A 16,753-nucleotide genomic window follows, 5' to 3' on the forward strand; every position below is an offset into this window, starting at 1 on the left:
AGTATTTGAAGTGCTAGCGATTCATTAGATTGATATGCTTACAATTGCACAGAAATTACATTGCAAAGGGAGTTCAGTACTCAACATTTAAAATTTATATTTTCTTTTAACAACCGTAAAAATCTCCTTTGTTTTCCTACCCTCAATTTAAAAATGTTGGACTACACCCTTTAAAATGTCTCCCATTTGAGTATCAATGTTCCATCTACGATATTATCTAAATAACTCAAGAGAATTCTGGAGAAATTTATTATGCCTATTATATAAATAGTTGTTGCTCATATCCAATTATATAAATTGCAACCTGGAATTCATAATACCTTTCCTACAGCAGGAAGCTGATTTCTCTGAATGAGAATCTTTAGATTAGATGTTTTTAGGATTACCAGAAACTCACTGGGCATTATTTTCAACACAAGGAAATCAGATTATTCTGCCACTACTTGTAGTATGTCAAAAAGCTCAACATGCAGTGTCCTATTTTTGCTCCTGCAGAGTTCAGACTCTAGTATGACTTTTGAAGCAATTTGCAAAGTTAAGGACAAAGTAAGTTGTAAGCATGTATTAAAACATCCTTACATTAAATCAGATATTCTTCAGAATATAGTAGAGGGACTTTTTCTTTAATAGCAATTCAGGCCTAATCAGATTATCTTTTTTCCTAAACACTATTTTTTTTTTTTTTTGTCTTTATTTTCTTTATCTCCACCTACAAAAATCTAACCGAAAGATTATTCTATTTATCCCTTGGTGGAAGTGTTTTTTTGTTTTTGTTTTTGTTTTTGTTTTTTTTAATAGCAGTTTTAGGTTCATAGCAAAATTAAGAGGAAGATACAGAGATTACCCATGAAAATCCTCCCCTTTTTTTTCCCATTCCGCCACCAGTGTGGCATATTGTTATCACAATTGTTGAAACTACGCTGATGCATCTTATTGTCCAAAGTCCATAGTTTACATATGGGTTCACTCTTGGTACTCTACATTCTATATGTTTTGACTAATGTGTAATAACATGTATCTACCATCATGAAATCATACTGGTTTTTACTGCCCTGAAAATCTTCTGTGCTCTGACTAGTCATCACTCCCTCCTCCATAACCCCTGGCAATCACTGATCTTTTCACTGTTTCATAGTTTCACCATTTCCAGAATGTCATCAATGAAATTAGACAGTATTTGGCCTTTTTAGATTGGCTTCTTTCACTCAACAATATTTAATAAGTTAGTTTTATAACTTTTTCATGGCTTGATAACTTATTTCTTTTTAGTACTAAATAACATTTCATCATTTGAATGTTCCATATTTTGTTTGTCCATCAACTAATTTTAGGAAATCTTAGTTGCTTCCACATTTTGTCAATTATTAATAAAGCTGCTTTAAATATTCATATGATGATGTTTCTGTGGACATATCTTTTTCAGTTCCTTTAGGTACATGCCAAAAAGCTCAATTGTTAAATTTTATAAGTGTATGCATAGTTTTATAAAATGCTGCCAAACTAACTTCAAAAATCATTGTCCCATTTTGCAATGAATGAGAGTCTCTGTTGCTCCACATCTTCCCAGCATGTGGTGGCTTCAGTGTTCTTCTTGGATTTTGGCCATTTCAATAGGTGTGTTATGGTATCTCATTGTTATTTTAACATGCATATTTCTGATGATATACGGTTTTGGGCATCTTTTCATATGCTTATTTGCAATATTCATGTATATTTTAGGTGAGGTTTCTGTTAAGGTCCTTAGCCCATTTTTGAAAATTGGAGTTTGTTTTCTTTAACAGTCCTTTATCAGATATGTGGATTGCAAATATTTCTGCTCAGTCTGTGGCTTCTCTTTTTATTCTCTTGACCATGTTTTTTTTTTTTTTTTTTTTCTCTTTTTTTAGAGAATAAACTTTTTTAAGCTTAATTTATTCCTGTTTATTGTTTGTTTCATAGATCATGCCTTTGGTGTCCTATCTAAAAAGTAATTACCATATTCAAGGTCATCTATGTTCTCTCCTATGTTATCTTCCAGAATTTTTATAGTTATGTGTTTCACATTTAGGTTGTGATCCATTTTGAATTAAGTTTTGAAAAGGGTGTAAAGTTTGTCCCTGGATTCACTCATTTGCATAGAGATATTCAGTTATTCCAGCACTGCTTGTTGAAAAGATTATCCTTTTCCCAAGCTACTGCCTTTGCTCTTGTCAGAGACCTGTTTGCTATATTTATATAAGTCTATTTCTGAGATCTCTATTTTATTCCACTGAAACATTTGTTTATTTTTCCTGAATACAATACTGTTTTGAATACTGTAGTTTTATAGGGAGTCTTGAAGTCAGGTAGTACAGGTCTTCTGACTTTGTTATTCTCCTTTAGTATTAAGTTGGCTATTCTGCGTCTTTTACCTTTCCATGTAAACATATGTTTAAATTTATTTACATTTGTTGATATTCCCAAAATACCTTGCTGAATTGTAGGGCATTGTTGTTGTTGCTGTTGCTTTCAATGTTGCTAAATTAATCCAGTCAAGAACTCAAGCTTGATTTAAGCTTACTCAAGCTTGGAGGAATTGTGTAACTAATCAGGGTACTTCCTTCATTTAACTAGTTATGAAATTATCACTGGATCCACTGAACAAAAGGTTACTGAGTGCTTATAACTATGCAAAACATTATATACAATGTTCCCATTCTTATTACACTCAGCCTAAAGTATTCTGTCATATACCCAATTGCAATCATATCACTTGATTTGGGTACAAAATAGGATAAGTTGAAAAGGTAGAAGGCTGTTTTTTTCAGGGTACTAAAAAACTGCAGTGAATTTTAAACCAAGCAAACTTAGGTTTGTTGTTGTTGTTTTTCCTGTCCTCTATAGGAAAAAATAACAGTTACATAAGTAAAACAAAAACATTGATTATGTGTTAGACTGGTGGTCAGGGTGAACATTTACATCAACATGAAACCATACAACCTGTGTCACTGTAATAATTACATATGTACGGGTAATATCGTGGAGCTGAGGTTAAGGGAGAAGAAGGAACAATGTACAAGCTAGTGAAGAGGCGCAACACAAGCATTTAGATGTGCATTTGTTACACTGTAGGCACTTAGAAGAGTAGAGGAGAGGAAATAAAGCCAATATGATGAAAACCAAAAAAAAAAAAAAAAAGTAACAACAACAACAAAAAACAGCAACAACAACAAAAACACTTGTGATTGAAAAGAGGTGCCAGCTGGGCTTCCTGGGTCGAGTAGAGGCTCAGAAAGCTGTGAAACTCACTCATTTCCTGCATCAGGACTTACTTTGGTCCTGGATAAATAATATTGTAGATATGTGCTTAAAATATTCCTAACACCAGGATTTGTGCATGTGTTTTCTTCCTCAAGAAAGCTATAAACAGAGAAAATTTTGCCGTAAGTCTTCCTGTGTCCTCTCTCTCTCTCTCCCTTCTCCCTCCCGGGAAATTAAAGTAAAAGGAAAGTTAACTGCCTGTTTTTCTGTGACCAGAGGACCTTATCTATCCTCCCAGTTCCAATTCCTTGAAAACATACTTTGTAAAGTCCTGTAAGATCCTGTCTCCTTTGCCATGCCACTACAAGGTCATAAAGTAGATAAAACCTACATTGCAATTCCAGTTTTCCTCAAGATCTAAGACATGTTACAAATAGTTAATTGCCTTTGGTTCTTGCTCTGGTAACATCTTCTTGCCACGTGTATTTCCTGCCTCAAGAAGTTTAAAAGGCAAACTCTGGCTACCTCTTAGCCATTACAAACTTGGGGCCCTGGGAAGGGTGATGGGGAACGTTTCTCACATAACTGTCCATGTCAAGAGCTGTATACCTAAATTGGGAGGGACACCAGGGATAAAGACTCCTTGGGTTATAGCCTAAATGCCTAAGGATGCAGCGTAGAGCTTCCTTAGATCCCTTTGGAGATACAATTTGCTGGAGGAAATTAAAGTCTGAACCATTAGTACCTAGGACGTAGGGATAAGAGGAAGTAGATTCAGAGGTAAGGAAATTTTGGGGCTACACTTTAAAGAAAGTCGTGGTAGGGACCTAGGAGGTATGAGTCAGAAGGAAAAGTAGGGGAGCACACATGGGCGACTGTTGAGTAGAGACTTCTGGCTGCACCATGATCTCAACCAGCTACTTCCCGGAGTTCGGGCTGACAACTTTCTGCCTTTAGTTGGCCCTTGGCTTCCCCAAGAAAACCGAAAGTGGCAGTTGGCTCCAGGCAGACCAACCCCAGAAGGGTTGGGGGTTGTTAGAAAGCCCTTCCCCAGAAAGCCTCACACCTGAGTCTTATGTCCAGCAGCCACGCTAATCATTTCTAATTGGCGAACAGGTGCCCGGTATTTTCCTCCAATTCTAAGGAAGGATAGGACAGAATAGCAAGCAAAAGTGGTCCAATATTACTCACCGCTTTGGAGGTCCCTTCTTGGTCGCCAAAATGTTACGGGAGGGTCCTTGCTCCTAGAGCTCCTAAGATGGTGGCAGCTGCCTCCAAGATGGTGGCGGGCTGCTTCCAAGATGGTGGCGGGCCGCTTCCAAGATGGTGGCAAGCCTCGTGTTCTCTGACCCAGTGTTCTTGGCCTCACAGATTCCAAGGAATTGAATCTTGGGCCATGCAGTGAGTGTTATAGCTCTATTAGAAGCCGTGGGTCACAGAAGAGAACCATGGAACCTAGTGACTAGTGTTCAGCTTGATTAGGACAAACCTGGGCACTTAGCCGTGCAGGAACAATGGGAAGCCTTTAGCCCCATTGGGAGCTGCAATGGGCGCCTCCCTGGATCAGGAGCACAGCGGACACTCTGCTGGATTCGGAGGGATGGAAGTCAGCGGCGGGTCTGCGACTGCGGCAAAATAGCAGGGGTGAACGGCTAGCGAAAGCTCAGCTTCAGCGGTAACAAACACGGACCAGCAGAGTGCAGTTGCAAGATTTAACAGAGTGAAATAGAATGAAAACAGAGCACCCATACAAAGGGAGGGGACTCAAAGGGCATTGCCTTTGCCGAGTGAATGCCTGGGTTTATATCCTGATCCTTGTCCCTCCTGCTGTGCTCTCAGGCAACAGATGATTGCCTATTTCTTTACCTCCTGTTTTGCCTAATTAGCATTTTAGTGAGCTCTCTTTACTATCTGATTGATCGGGTGTGAGCTAAGTTGCAAGTCCCATGTTTAAATGTGGAAGCGATCACCTTCCCAGCTAGGCTTAGGGATCCTTAGTCGGCCTAGGAAATCCAGCTAGTCCTGTCTCTCATACTCAATAAAGCCTACAGCTTTTTTTCTCTCTCAGTCCCTGGCTCTATCACTCACTGCAGTCAGCCATCACACCAGTTCTTTGGCATGGCTAGGCAAGAATCTTAGGCATTACATGATGATAAGTGAATAGTAGCATTTTTGTTCAAATCGTGCCCAAATATTTTTTTATTATAATTTAACTTATTGCATAACCCTCCCCACGCCCCCACCACATCATTTCTGGGTCCTGAAAATATCCATCTACACATGCATGTTAATAAAACAATTTACAACCATCCAGTCTTCTAAATGTTTACGTTTATCCTATTCTAATTTATTAGGGAGTACCTTTAAATCAATGTGAAAACAGACTAATACAGAGAATTGATACTGGGAGTGGAGCACTGCTGTAAAGATAACCTGAAAAGGTTTGAAAAATTTGCAGCCTGACCATGTGGTAGAAATGAAAAACCCATTTTCTGGGGAGGAATTCAAGCCTGCTGCAGAAATCTGCATCATAAGTAAAAAGGAACTGAGTGTTAACAGCCCAGACAATAAAGAAAATGTCTCCAGGTCATGTCAGAGACCTTCATGGCAGCTCCTCCCATCACAGGCCCAGAAGCTTATGAGAGAAAAATGTCTTTGTGTGCTGGACCCAGGGCCCTGCTGCTCTGTGCAGATTCCAGACTTTGTACCCCGTGTCTCAGTCATTCCAGCTCCAGCCGTGGCTAAAAGGTGTCAATGTACAGCTCAGGCTGTTGCTTCAGAGGGTGCAAGCCCCAAACCTTGGCAGCTTCCACTTGGTGTTTTGCCTGGGGATGCACAGAAGACAAGCGTTGAGCTTGGGGAACCTATGCCTAGATTTCAGAGGATGCATAGAAATACCTGTATGTCCAGGCAAAAGTCTACTACAGCAGTGGAGCTCTGACAGAAAACCTCTACTGGAGCAATGCAGAGGGAAAACGTGCAGTTGGAGCCCCCATACAGAGTCACCACTGGGGCACTGCCTAGTGGAACTATGAGAAAAAGGCTTCCATCTTCCAGACCCCAGAAAGATAGATCCACCAACAGCTTGCACCGTGCAACTGTGAAAGCCACAGGCACTCAACACCAGCCTATGAAAACAGCTTCAGGTGCTACACCACTGCAGAGACATAGGGGCAGAGCTGCCCAAGGGTGTGGGAGCCCACCGTTTGCATGAGCGTGACCTGGAAGTGAGAAAAGGAGTCAAAGGAGATTTTGGAGCTCCAAGATTTAATGACTGCATAGCTGGGTTTCAGACTTTCATGGGGCCTGTGTCCCCTTTGTTTTGTAGAAACATTTACCAAATGCCTTTACCCACATTGTGTCTTGGAAGTAACTAACTTGTTTTTGATTTCTCAGGTTGATAGGCAGAAGGGACTTGCCTTGTCTCAGATGAGCCTTTGGACTTGGAGTTGTGAGTCAATGCTGGAATGAGTTAAGACATTAGGGGAGTGTTGGGAACGCGTGATTGGTTTTGAAACATGAAAAGGACATGATATTTTGGAGGGACCAGGAGCAGAATGATATAGTTTGGCTCTGTATCCACACCCAAATCTTATCTCAAATAAGAGATCCCTACATGTCAAGTGAGGACCCTGTTGGGAAGTGATTAGATCATGGGGACACTTTTCCTCATCCTGTTATGATGATAGTGACGGAGCTCTCATGAGATCTGATGGTTTTAAAAGTGGCAGTTTTCACCTGTGTGTGTTCTCTCTCTCTCCTGCCACCATGTAAGACGTGCCTTATTTCTTTTCAACTTCGGCCATGATTGTAAGTTTTCTGAGGCTTCCCCCACCATGGGGAGCCATGAGTCAATTAAAGCTCTTTCCTTTATAAATTACCCATTCACAGGTAGTATCTTCATATTAGTGTGGAAATGGACTAATTAATATACCATATCAGCACACTTTCTATAATAAGCCACATAACAAATATTCTAGTCTTTGCAAGTCAGATAGAGTCTATCCTTACTATTCAAATAGCCACTGTAAAACAGCTGTGGGCACTATGCAAATAAATGAGTATGGCTGTGTTCCAATAAAACTTGATTTACAACAATTAGTAGCAGACTAGGCTTGATCCTTGGGCTTTGGTTTGCTTTTCTTTTATATGCTGTCGTGGAGAGAGTTGAATACCCTTTTTGGAAAAAGCCATTGCAATGATTCTTAATAATATGCTGTTTGGAAATGATCTTGCTCAATCTAGCATGATTATTTAGAATAATGTGTAACCCAGAGTTAAGATTTGCCCTTCTTAAAGATATTAAAAAGAAAAAATCCTACCTCGTTGGATTCAGAAATTGAAATAAATATCCTGAAAGTCATAATTGGATCCACATATTTCGCAAAGAAAAAGAATGTATATGAACAGTAACCTATGAACTTTAGAAATACATTCTGTTGTTTAATCACATGGTGTTTAACTTAGAATAATAAAATAATAAAAATAATGCTTGCACTTCAGTAAGCGGAAAGATGGGTTCAGGTAGGTTAAGTGACTTTTATGGTCATAGCTAGTGTTTCTATTTAGCTGAATTATCAACTTACTTGTTTCCAGTTAAAAAAAAAAATCCTATTCACACTCATTTACCCTAACCCTTCTGGAGATATTCATACTTGTCATTAAGTCTTGGTTTCTGTTTGTTGATACAGTAAAGCCAACCCTATTAACATTTGTAAAACTAACCTTTAGGTTACTTTCGGCAGTTTAAAAGTAAACAGACTTCCAAATTAACCTGTCTTGGGAGGTGGTGTGATTCATAATGACATCCTTTCCTTAGGGTGAAAAAAATCTTAGGATAAAAAATATTTTCTATGCACCTGTAGTCCCAGCTACTCGGCAGGCTGAGGCAGGAGAATCACTTGAACCCAGGAGATGGAGGTTACAAGGTTGCAGTGAGCCGGGATCGTGCCACTGCACTCCAACCTAGGCTACAGAGCGAGACTCCATCTCAAAAAAAGAAAAAAAATATATTTCTGAGTTCCTCAAATTGTTGATATACTCATTAATGGATAACCGGCTAATATTGAGAAAGATGCTGATTTGTTTCTGAATCATGAAGTTTTACTGATTGTCTTACCTGTAGACATTTTAGCCTATATGTTACAATCTGTAGCCAGTGATTGTAACCTCCACATTGTGCCCTCCAGTGAAAAAAAGGGAACTCCAATATGAGGAACACTCCTCCTTTCTTCTAAACATTCTTTAAAAAGAAAGAAAAAAGAAGGAAAAAGAAAGAAAAAAGAAGGAAAAAGAAAGCTCAGCTTCTATTTTAGGTTCAGAAAGTACATCTGGAGGTTTGTTACATGGTAAGATTGAGTGACACTGAGGTTTAGGCTACTAATGATCCAGTCACTCAGGTAGCAAGCATAGTACCCAACAGGTAGTTTTTCATCTCTTGTCCCCCCTCTCTTTCGCCTCTCTACTAGTCTCCAGTGTCTATTATTCCTACTTTTATTACCATTTGTTCCCAATATTTAGCTCCTACTCTAAATGAGAACATGTGGTATTTGGTTTTCTGTTCCTGATTTAATTTGCTTAGGATAATAGCCAGCTGCATCCATGTTGCTGCAGAGCATATGATTTCATTTTTTTGTATGGCTGTGTAGTATTCCATGGTGTTTATGTACCACATATTATTTATCTAATTCACAATTTATGGGAACCTAAGTTGATTCCATGTCTTTACTATTGTGAATACTGCTGCAATAAACATACAAGTGCATATGTCTTTTTGACAGAATGATTTATTTTCCACTGGGTTTGTACCTAGTAATGGGATTTTTGGAGTTGAACGGTAGTTCTAAGTACTTTTTGAGCTTTGTATACATGGCATCAATTTAGTTGTTTCATTGTATTGTTCTCTAAGCTTCATTCATGGTGATACACAAAGCTGTTCTTCATTCTTGTTTACTGACGTATAAAGCTTTCTATTATAAATGACATTTTTTTCCATTCTCCGGTTCGTAGATTGTTTTATTATCTTTGGACTCATTATGAACAATAAATATTTGTATAACCTATGACTACGTATTATTTTCTGGGGCTTCTTATGCACTTGTTTAAAAGTACCTAGTAAAAATATCTACCTATTAGTGGAAGAGTTGTTGGAATGTGCCTATTTAGCTTTACATAATACTTATCAATTTGCTATCCATAGTAGTTGTATCAGTTGATTTTTCATTAGCAATGTATTAGGGTCTACACTGTTACATTTCTTCACAGATGCTATTATTATCTGACAAAAATATCGCTGCCAACTGTGGTGGTTTGAATTTTTTTCATTAAGATTTTATTTAACAAATCCCTAATTACTGGCTAGGTTGACATTTGTAATGTATTTATTAAATATTGCATCTTTTTCAGGGAAGTGTCCATATTTTTGCCATTGTCTATCTTATGTCAATTGTCTTTCTGCTTTTCATGTATGTTTTAGTCCATTTGTGCTGCTGTAACAAAATATGGCAGACTGAGTAATTTATAAAGAACAGAAATTATATTTCATCACAGTTCTGGGGGCTGGAAAGTCCAAGATCAAGGCACCAGCAGGGTAAGTTGTCTGGTGAGCACTGCTTTATTTTTCCAAGATGGGGCTTTGATGTGGCATCAGGCATCAAGACACAGGAATCCTGTGTCCTCACATGGAGGAAGGGAGAAGACCAAGACACAGGAATCTTGTGTCCTCACATGGCAGAAGGCAGAAGAATGACTACTGTGTGAAGAAGGCTCTTTATAGGAGCCTTGATCCCAGTCACCAGGGAAGAGCACTCAAGACTTTATCACCTCTTAAATGCTCTACCTCTTAATACTATCATATTGGCAATGTTTGAATTTTCTATGAGGCACATTCAAACCAAAGCAATGTACACAATGTTATTGTAGAATATATACTACAATTCTTTTTCAGTTATATGCATCAAAATATCTTCTCCTAAGTCATGTATATTTTTGCCCACTATTTAATGGGGTTTTTAATATACAGAAGCTTATAATGTTAATATGGTAAAATATATATACACGTACATGCACATATATGTATGTGTGTGTAATTTAACACAGTAACATTTTTGGGGGAAAAAATCAAAATTGAACCAGAAAGAAGAAAAATAAGAAGAAACTTTTAAATTTATTTTTAGAATTTTAAAATGTGCAGCAAATCTGAATTTCATAATAGTTAAGAAAAATGTATACAGTCAATTAAGTTTCCAAATCCTGAAGGCTTCTCAAAAACCAAATTTACATTTGTAGCCACGAAATTAAATAATTTAATTAATAATTAAATAATGATCTACCAATACCTATTAATATGCATTTCCATTATTTTTAAAGGAAATTAATAATTCCACTTTCAGTTTTCAAGGTTTATTTCCTGTTTCTCAGTCCAAGAAGTATCTTCTACTTCATTTCAGCTCCTGTATATTTGATATGTGGGTTATTAGTCAGAATATTTTTGTGATTAAAAGATATATATTTCTAATGAAAAATATATATATGTTTTAACTATTTGAAAATTTTTATTTTTCACATAAAACTGATGCTCACGTGGAGGTATTCTTTACATGCTTCGAGAATATTTGAATACTACTTATCTTAGTAGATTGTACTACTTGGAGTCTGAGGCAAGAAAAAGTTCTCTATCTTTCATGTTTTCTCATTCTTTATACTTCTCTTTTTTCCCCCTCCTGCCCTCCATTCTTTCTTAGAATTGAAAGCCTTCTTTTTGTTTTCTCTTATTCTCTTACACTTTCTTTTCTTTCCTTAAAGTATTGACAGTCCCCCAGAATAGAGCTTACTTTCTTAAAAGGAAAGGTTTTATCTTGCAAAAACATGATATGAACATGCAGGTAGAAAGATTTAAAATATAAATTCAAATTCAAATTAGTCTCAGAAATCTCTTTCTTTTTAACATTTCAAGTATCCTAAGTTTAAAATTTCTGGGTCTATTAAATCAAATGTTGATAGTATGATAAAGTTTCTTTATGATTAATGAGATGGCAAAAATAAACATTTAATATGTATAGAGTTAATTCACTTAGATGTGTCAAGAAAATATGCTATGAAATATTTCTATATATGCCAATTAGTTATTGACTTGCACTACATTGAAACTTATGCCAATCTTAACATTGTGTTTCAGAAAGGTAATTTTTTTATGTGAATTAACTGCATCGATAAATCCATTATCTATAAGGAACAGAAAAGGGAACCTTTTATATTGAGTTCCTATAAAAGCCTTGCTTATAGTTTGAATGTTTATAGAATATTTTTAAGCTAGCAACTATTTTGGCATATTTTACTGGAAAGAAAGGACCTGTACAAAATATCATGAGGGTCAAGGGAGGACTATACTGAATCATCTTTGTCCTATAAAAATTAAAATGTCAGGGATTATGGTAGTGATCAATAACATTAACACACGTAGTGGTTTTAAAATTTTGAGTTTTGTATTTTTCTTCAGTTATGTCTAGAAATGAAGAAATCTGTCATGTGGAGTCCCTTAAAATTGCCCTTTCAGCCATAAGGTTCCAGCTTTCCTCTGTATTATACATTGGTCATAAAATTGAGTTATTTTATTAAAGAAATGATTCTGTACATATTAATAAATTTATTAATTTTATTATTTATTTTATTGTATTTATAATTTTTTTATTTATTTTATTGTATTTCCAATACAATAAAATAAAATTGATATGAACTCATTAAAGCATAATTAATAATTAGTTTATAAAATAAATCAGTGGAAGAAATATTTCAAACTTCCACTTTAGTGTAGGCTACATCTCATAAGAATAAACTCACAATTTTGTTTTCTCTGTAGTTGTTTTTTTCTAGTTAGATCAATCCATCTTTCATTTAATTTTTAAAATTGTTATAGAAATAACCATTACATTTCAGTTCATCTACTGAATTTATTATGTAATATGATATCAGACTGCATAATATCACCATAAAAATTGTTTTACCAAGTTATCTCAACAGTTGCACATTTCAATAATCTCACTAGCCAATTTTTATAAAGACAGTTTAAAAGCCAGTTAGTGGAATTGAACAATTGTTTATTTTGATATATGAGTGAAAGTAATCCACTTAAATGAGTAGCATGTGCAGACACAGTTAAAAAGTCAGTTTTAGTATGTCAGTTTCATTACTACTGTCAAATAAAACGACAATAACTCTTATTTTATAGGGATTTGGCATTTTGCACACATTTCACTATGCTTGTATAATTATTCCACTCTGAAATATAGAGAGTAGAAGACAGGACCTTTAAACACGTCCCTTTCCCAAGTAAGAAATAATAATCAGTAAAGCAAAACTACCTATTTACTAAACAGTGACCAATGATTAAGTCTTTTCTTTCTCTTTTCTTTTTTTTTTTTTTTTCTTTGAGGAGAGGTCTCTCTCTGTAGCCCAGGCTAGAGTGCAGTGGTGGATCTAGGCTCACTGAAACCTCCACCTCCCAAGTTCAAGTGATTTCCTGCCTCCACCTCCTGAGTAGCTGGGATTACAGGCATGAACCATCATGCCTGGCTAATTTTTGTGTTTTTAGTAGAGACGGGTTTTCACCATGTTGGCCAGTCTGGTCTCGATCTCCTGACCTCAAGTGATCTGCCCACCTTGGCCTCCTAAAGTGTTGGGATTACAGGCAGGAGCCACTGCACCTGGTTTGATTAAGTCTTTTCTAAAGTAAGAGCATGCACACATACATGGAGAAAAAAAAAACAAACATACTTTTTATCTTTCATTAACTTTTACATAATTCCTATTTATGCCTTCGTGAAGTTTCTTATAACATGCCAGTTAACTGACACCTATAGATGTTAAAACAAGTCATTTCTAAATTATCTAATCCTTTTCTAACAAATTTACACATAAACCATGATAATAAATCATAAACCAATAGAAACAGATTTTCTTTCTTTACTCTTCTCAAATTTTGGAGCAAAAGAATCACTCTTCATTTGTTCGTTTTCATTTTCTAATTGTCAGCAGTTCCTGCCACAGCAGCAATGATAGGAGTAGTGTTAGTCTTGAATTCTGAAGGATTCCGAAAGCCATGAAATTGCTGTGGATTGTGCAAATTAAATTATGTGTTCTAAAATCACTGAAAGATAAAACTGTTGGGATATAAGAACTGTAAGACTGGAGAAAGACAGAGGTCATAAATAAAGGAGACAGTGTCATTCTATGATGCTTTGAAAGATCAGTGGCATTACTAAGAAGAATATATCTTCTTAGTATGATGCAAGATTAGAAGGAGGGGGAAAGAGACCTTCATGTAGCACATATTATTCAGAGTCCAACTATGTTCTGGTGTTTTTCTAGGTTCTTAGGACACATCAGTGAACAAATACGTGAGATCCCTCTCCTTCATACTAGAAAGAATGGTGCCTTCATTCTAGTAGGGAGAGGCACAGTAACAATAAACATAATAAATCAGCAAACGTAGATCAGGGTGAGAGGGATCAGGGTCATGTTGTAATATTAAAAAAGATAATGAGGGAAGAATTTAAATTTTATATTTCAGCAAAGATCTGAAGATATTGAGGGAATCAGCTATTCAGATATGTGAAAGGTGTGCTAACTAAAGGGCATAGCTAGTGTAAATTCCCTGAGGTGAGAATGTGACTGGGAATCCCAAAGATTGGTAAGGTCACTGATGTAGTTGGATCAGGAACAGTAAGGAGTAGATGAGGATCCCAGAGAGGCAGTGAGAGACCAGAACACTTAGGACATTTCAGGCCATGTTTAAGGAATTTGAGTTTTACTGCAAGTGACACAAGAAGCTGTTGCAAACCTTTAAGGAGGGGAATGGAATACTATGATTCAGCTTTTACAAAGATTGTTCCAGCTGATGCTTTGAAAACAAAATTTAGGGGACAATGGGTAGTTCACAAATGACCAGTCAGTATACTATTACAGAAATTCAGATCAGAGATGTCCTGTAGGCAAGAGTGTGCATGGCAAATGGAAACAGTAAAAAGGCATCGATTGTGAACCTAGTCGCATACAAGATTGAATTGAAGACAAAAGAAATGAAAGAAGAAAAAGATGCTTTACAAAGTAAAGTTCAGATTTCTCGAGGGGTATAAAATGATTTTGAAGATCTTTTGGCCATATTAAAATATATATATCTTACAATCAGATGCTACAGAAAATACAGAGAGAGACTGACAAAATATATTTAAAATAGATTTCAATGCTCTTAGTTTAAGACATGTCAAACACACAAGTACTAATAAGCAACCTGGGAAAAACTTAACTGTGCTTCAAAATTCAAATTCAAAATCAAATTACATTACCTTTAAAAAAAACAAGTTTGTATGGTAGCAACAAACACCATAAATAATATTAAAAGAGAGGTGTCAACTGAGAGACTATTTGCAATACAGATTATGTGCAAAAGGGTAATCTCTCCAATATACAAATAATTCCTATTTATTTATTTATTTATTTATTTATTTGAGACAGGGTCTTGCTTTGTCACCCAGGCTGGAGTGCAGTGGCACTATCATGGATCACTGGAGCTTCAACTTCCTGGGTTCAATCAATCCTCTCACCTCAGCCTTCTGAATAGCTGGGAGTACAGGCATGCACCATTATGCCCATCTAGTTTTTATATTCTTTTGTAGACACAGGGTTTTATCATATTGCCCAGACTGGTCTCAAACTCCCGGACCTAAGCAGTCACCTCCCCAGGTCCACTCAAATTTCTAGGATTACAGGAATGAGCCATTCACACGGCCTAAAAATAATAACTCTCAAAGCCTGATAGAAAAATGGGCAAAAGCCATGAACAAACAATTCATGAAACAGATATACAACTAGCTGTTATACATATAAAAATATTCTGGATTCTCCTCATAAGAGAAAAAAAATAAATTAATACTGTTGTTACTTATTATCTATCATATTGACAAAAATTAATTGATATCACATACCATAGTGTCAATATTGTGATTTCCCCACCAGTTCCAATTCTGAGCCTCTTTTTAGATCAAGGTCTTGCTGATCTAAAAGGAGATTCTTGAAGGAGGACCTGACAAAGACACTTCAAGAACAGTTAATAATAATGTAAAATAATTGAAACTTGCTAAGAAAGTCAACCTGGATTGTATCATCACAAACAGACACACAAAATAGAAACTATATGAGGTGATAGATTAATTAGCTTGGTTTTGTTAATTATTTCAATATATACATATATCCAAATGTCACATTGTACACCTTAAATATATACAATTTTTCTATATCAATTATACCTCAACAAATTTGATCAAGGAAAAAAGAATGTACAGTAACTGTTTCCCCATTTGTAAATTTGATCTGTGTAAGCAAGAGATGATAGTAGTCTTTATTTTCTTTATTTCCTTTGGTTCACCTCTTATTTCAGTAGTAGCAATGCTGAACTGCTCTATGTAAGTCAGGCTTATCACAAACTTACAGCACGACACCTGAGGCACAGATATACTTTTCTGTCTCTCATCTTCTCTAATGCTATAGGAGCCTGCTTGACTCACATGCACTTCAGCCTGGAAGTACTGGAGTGAAGGTTCTTGGGCGTGCCCTCAATGAACAGGAGATAGGAGCTAAAGGATTAATTAGCCTTTCAAGCAGGGAATTCTGTAAAGCAACTGTACATTTCAGGATGTCTGGGAGAGTCTCTTCTGTTGCACACAGCAGTGAAAATAAAAATGCACTCTTGAATTGTGTTTTCATCCTCCCCCGACTCACTCTTCTAGTTCTCTTACTTTAGTTTCTTGGGATGAATTCCCAAAGGAACTACTCAACCTCCACAGTAGGATTTTAATGAGAGCTCCCCAAAATACTCTTCATAGTCTACCTTCATTTTGTCCTTTTAGAAAACTGTCTTTTTCACTATAACAAAATTGAAAACTTTTAATATCTGGACCTAAACAGAAAAAGTATGCTGATCCTTGTTCTAGACAAATTTTCCTAATTTGTTCTACATCCCCATATAAGCTTAAATAATGAATTTTATTACCTTTATTGTACCATTTTCTCTCTCTGGAAGACAGAGATATATATAGAGAGAGGCTCAAATAGGCATTTCTTAAAAAGAAATCAAATGGTCAACAGGTATATGTAATAAATGTTCAATGTCATTATAATCAGAATTATATATATATATACACACATACATATATATTTATATTTATCATGTTAGAAACATTTAATAGAAGACCAACTTTCTTCATGAATTTTTAAGTGTACAATACCTAATTGTTGACTATGAGTACAATGACACATAGCAGATCTGTAAAGTTTATTTATTTTGATTCATAGAAATTTTGTTCTCATTGATTAGTGATCTTCATTTCCCCCTCCTCTCAGCTTCTGGTTACTACCATTCTGCTCATTGATTCTATCCATTTGACTATGTTAGAGACCTTGTATGACAGGACTTATGGAGTATTTGTCCACATATACTGGCTTTCAACACCCTTTCATGCTAAAAACTCTCAATAAACTA

Source organism: Piliocolobus tephrosceles, chromosome 5, assembly GCF_002776525.5.
Source record: "Piliocolobus tephrosceles isolate RC106 chromosome 5, ASM277652v3, whole genome shotgun sequence".
Lineage (NCBI taxonomy): Eukaryota > Metazoa > Chordata > Mammalia > Primates > Cercopithecidae > Piliocolobus > Piliocolobus tephrosceles.